This window comes from Colobus angolensis, unplaced genomic scaffold (genome assembly GCF_000951035.1).
Source record: "Colobus angolensis palliatus isolate OR3802 unplaced genomic scaffold, Cang.pa_1.0 Scaffold464, whole genome shotgun sequence".
NCBI lineage: Eukaryota > Metazoa > Chordata > Mammalia > Primates > Cercopithecidae > Colobus > Colobus angolensis.
In genome coordinates, this window is record NW_012118088.1 from 780,351 (window position 1) to 785,337 (window position 4,987).

The 4,987-nt window shown below is 47.3% G+C and overlaps 1 pseudogene across 1 annotated transcript; it reads left to right on the forward strand.

Moving 5' to 3' along the window:
- Positions 1-751: 751 nt before the first annotated feature.
- On the forward strand, positions 752-2,026 carry LOC105523450 (annotated as a pseudogene). Its single transcript, XR_001003608.1, has one exon. The product of XR_001003608.1 is annotated as a 60S ribosomal protein L3 pseudogene (transcript).
- Positions 2,027-4,987: the final 2,961 nt, after the last annotated feature.

A 4,987-nucleotide genomic window follows, 5' to 3' on the forward strand; every position in this document is an offset into this window, starting at 1 on the left:
AGGGAGGCAGAGGTTGCAATGAGCCAAGATCATGCCAATGCACTCCAGTCTGGATGATAGAGTGAGACTCTGTCTCAAAAAAAAAAATAAAAAATAATAAAAAAAAAAAAAGGACTGAGGCTTTGATCCCATTCCCCTAGGACCCTGAACTGCATGCTAGTACAGAATCTTGAGCTTATGACGTATTCAATATATGATTTTTAAATGAATACATAACATCCTCTGCACTCCATGTTAACACACAGGTCAGGTTTACCTAGTGTAAGCAGACGGGGAGGGTCTCCAGAGATTACAGGAATTTAATGAACTTGAGCAATCAGCCTGTTTTATAACCTCCTGCCCTGGAGTCTTTTTCTTCCTAAACCTTGTATGGAATGAAGTCACCTAATTGGTTAAAACCAGTCCCTGGCAGACTCCCACAACTTAAAGATGAACGCAAGTGAACATTCCTCATTACCATGTTAAAGTCTCCACCCCGAGAGGTGCTATAGCTTCATTACCTTAACATGCAAGCTATGTGCTGGCATGATGGCTCACCACATCTGCACAACTGAGACCCAACTACACACAATGATGCACACTCTCCCTGCTCTATCCACCCCATAAAACCCGCCTATCACTTTCCCTTGGGAAGACACTGCTTTGGAGAATATTCCCAGTGTTTTCCTTTACTTGTATCAAGTAATAAAACTCCTATTGATCCAAACCTACATCCCTATAAAGAGTCTTCATTCTCTACTGACAGGATTTGATGGCGTGATGTCTCACAGAACGTTCTCCGCTCCCAGACATGGGTCCCTCGGCTTCCTGCCTCGGAAGCACAACAGCAGGCATCGCGGGAAGGTCAAGAGCTTCCCTAAGGATGACCCATCTAAGCCAGTCCACCTCACAGCCTTCCTGGGATACAAGGCTGACATGACCCACATCGTGCGGGAAGTCGACAGGCCAGGATCCAAGGTGCGTAAGAAGGAGGTGGTGGAGGCTGTGACCATTGTGGAGACACCACCCATGGTGGTTGTGGGCATTGTGGGCTACGTGGAAACCCCTCGAGGCCTCCGGACCTTCAAGACTGTCTTCTCTGAGCACATCAGTGATGAATGCAAGAGGCGTTTCTATAAGAACTGGCATAAATCTAAGAAGAAAGCCTTTACCAAGTACTGCAAGAAATGGATGAGGATGGCAAGAAACAGCTGGAGAAGGACTTCAGCAGCATGAAGAAGTACTGCCAAGTCATCCGTGTCATTGCCCACACCCAGATGCGCCTACTTCCTCTGTGCCAGAAGAAGGCCCACCTTATGGAGATCCAGGTAAACAGAGGCACCATGGCCGAGAAGCTGGACTGGGCCCGCGAGAGGCTCGAGCAGCAGGTACCTGTGAACCAAGTGTTTGGGCAGGATGAGATGATCGACGTTATCAGGATGACCAAGAGCAAAGGCTACGAAGGGGTCACCAGTCGTTGGCACACCAAGAAGCTGCCCCGCAAGACCCACCGAGGCCTGTGCAAGGTGGCCTGTATTGGGGCATGGCATCCTGCTCGTGTGGCCTTCTCTGTGGCACGTGCTGGGCAGAAAGGCTACCATCACTGCACTGAGATCAACAAGTAGATCTCTAAAATTGGCCAGGGCTACCTTATCAAGGATGGCAAGCTGATCAAGAACAATGCCTCCACTGACTATGACCTGTCTGACAAGAGCATCAACCCTCTGGATGGCTTTGTCCACTATGGTGAAGTGACCAATGACTTTGTCATGCCGAAAGGCTGTGTGGTGGGAACCAAGAAGTGGGTGCTCACCCTCTGCAAGTCCTTGCTGGTCCAGATGAAGCTGCAGGCTCTGGAGAAGATTGACATTAAGTTCATTGACACCACCTCCAAGTTTGGCCATGGCCACTTCCAGACCATGGAGAAAAAGAAAACATTCATGGGATCACTCAAGAAAGACCGAATTGCAAAGGAAGAAGGAGCTTAATGCCAGGAGCAGATTTTACAGCTGGTGGGGTCTCAATAAAAGTTATTTTCCACTGAAAAAAAAAAGTCTTTGTTACTTGCCTGGTGAAGAACCCCAGTTTTGTTTTGCTTTGTTTGGTTTGGTTTTGTTTCGTTTTGTTTTGTTTTCAGGGGAATGGAATCTTGCTCTGTCACCCAGACTAGAGTGCAGTGACGCAATCTTGGCTCACTGCAAGCTCCGCCTCCCATGTTCACACCATTCTCTTGCCTCAGCCTCCCAAGTAGCTGGGACTACAGGCACCCGCAACCACAGCCGGCTAATTTTTTGTATTTTTAGTAGAGACGGGGTTTCACCGTGTTAGCCAGGATGGTCTCAATCTCCTGACCTCGTGATCCACCCACCTCGGCCTTCCAAAGTGCTGGGATTACAGGCATGACCCACCTCACCTGGCCAAGAACCCCAGTTTTTTAGAACAACATTAGCATCTGTGCTCTAGAAAACATCCCACAATGGGCAAAGCAAGGACAGATTCTCCACTAAAAGAGAACAAAGCTCATTTCCCCAGAAGAGATTAAGTTGGAGCTGGACACAAATAGCCCTGGGCCTTACAGCCATCCTCCGACATGAGTCATGGAAGTTAGGTCACCCCAGAACACAGATGTTCAGAGCTCTAGAGCTCCACTGTCCATTGCAGTATCCACTGGGCACATGTGGCCATCGTGCCCTTGAAATGTGGCGAGTCTGCATTAAGTTAGGATCATTAGTATAAATTACACCCCAGTATTTTAAAAAACTTAGTATGGAAAAAGAAAGTAATGATGTTTTATATTGATAGCACATTGAAGTAACAATAGTTTAGTCATATTGGGTTAAATAAAACATGAAAATTGTCAGCCGGGTGCAGTGGCTCATGCCTGTAATTCCAACACTTTGGGATGCCAAGGCGGGCAGATCACTTGAGGTCAGGAGTTTGAGACCTGCCTGGCCAACATGGCAAAATCTCTTCTTTACTAAAAATACAAAAATTAGCTGGACCTGGTGGCAGACACCTGTAATCCCAGCTACTCCGGAGGCTGAGACACAAGAATCGCTTGAACCCATGGTAGGGGGGTGGAGGTTGCAGTGAACCGAGATTGTGCCACTGCACTCCAGCAGCCTGGGCAATAGAGCAAGACTCCGTCTCAAAAAAAAAAAAAAAAAAAAAAAAAAAAAAAAAGAAAGAAAAAAGAAAATTGTCATGGGTGTCCCTTTATTTTTATTTTTTGGAGACAGAGCCTTGCTCTGTCTCTTAGGCTGCAGTGCAGTGGTGTGATCATAGTTCACCGCGGCCTCAGATTCCTGGGCTGAATCCATCCTCCCACCTCAGCCAGCTAATTTTTTTTTTTTTTTTTTTGAGACGGAGTCTTACTCTGTTGTCCAAGCTGAAGTGCAGTGGCATGATCTCGGCTCATTGCAACCTCCACCTCCCGGGTTCAAGTGATTCTACTGCCTCAACCTTCCAAGTAGCTGGGACTACAGGTACGCACCACCATGCCTGGCTAATTATTTTGTATTTTTAGTAGAGACAGGGTATCACTATATTGGCCAGGCTGGTCTCGAACTCCTGAGCTCCTGATCTGACCACTTCGGCCTCCCAAAGTGCTAGGCTTACAAGCGTGAGCCACCATGCCTGGCCTCTTTATTTATTTATTTATTGAGACAGAGTCTTACTCTGTCACCCAGGTTGGAGTGCAGTGGCACGATCTCAGCTCACTGCAGCCTCTGCCTCCTAGGTTCAAGCGATTCTCCTGCTTCAGCCTCCCCCAAAATAGCTGGGACTACAGATGTACGCCACCGCCGCTGGCTAATTTTTATATGTTTTTAGTAGAGATGGGGTTTCACCACGTTGTCCAAGCTGGTCTCGAACTCCTGAGCTCAGGCAATCTGCCCACCTCTGCCTCCCAAAGTGCTAGGATTACAAGCATGAGCCACCACACTGGCTATTTATTTATTTCTGTGGACACAGGGTCTCACCATTTTGCCTAGGCTCATCTTAAACTGAGCTCAAGCAATCTTCCACCTTGGCATCCCAAAGTGCTGAGATTACAGGCATGTCCCACCATGCCCAGTCTCTCTTTACCTTTCTAATGTGGCTAGCAGAAAGTGTAAAATTACATGTGTGGTTCACATGACATTCCTTTTGGGCAGCACTTCCCTGGAGGGGCCGTGTATCCCAGAAGGGCAGACCTAGGCTAGCCACAGAATCTTCAACCCCATCTCCAAGACTTGAAGCTGACAAGAAGTAGAACAAAGTGAAGGTGGAGGAGATGAAAAATGGGATACAGAGAAACAGATGTGATACAGTCCATCTTTCTCTCTCTTTTTTAAAACATAGACTGGGTCTCACTGTGTTGCCCAGGCTGGTCTCAAACTCCTGACCTCAAGCAATCCCCCCCTCACCTCAGCCTCCCAAAGCACTGGGATTACAGGCACAAGCCACCATGCCTGGCCACCTCTTTTTGATTTTTAATTGTGATAAGAACACAAGGGCCATGTGCAGCAGCTCACACCTGTAATTTCAGCACTTTGGAAGGCCAAGGCAAAAGATTGCGTGAGGCCAGGAGTTCAAGACTAGCCTGGGCAGCATAACAAGACCCATCTCTTAAAAAAAAAAAAAAGACAGAAAAAAATTCAAAAGAAAAAAGAACATAACATGACATCTCCTCTCTTAACAGATTTTTTAAGTGTCCAATACATTCCTGTTGACTATAGGTAAATGTCATACAGCAGATTTCTAGAGCTTATTCATCTTGCTTGACTGAAGCTTTCTGCCCATTGATTAGTAACTCCCCAGTTCTCCCTCCCCCAGTCCCTAGCAACCACCATTCCACTCTTTGATTCCGTGCACTTGACTGTTTTAGATTCCTCCTATAAGTGGAATCACGCTCAGTCCTCTGACGCCCCTTCCCTTCCCGCTCACTCCTTCCCCACCCCGTCCTCCAGGCAACGCAACATGAGTCACCTACTCATTGCCTTAGGGAGAAAGTTGTCACCATAAAACC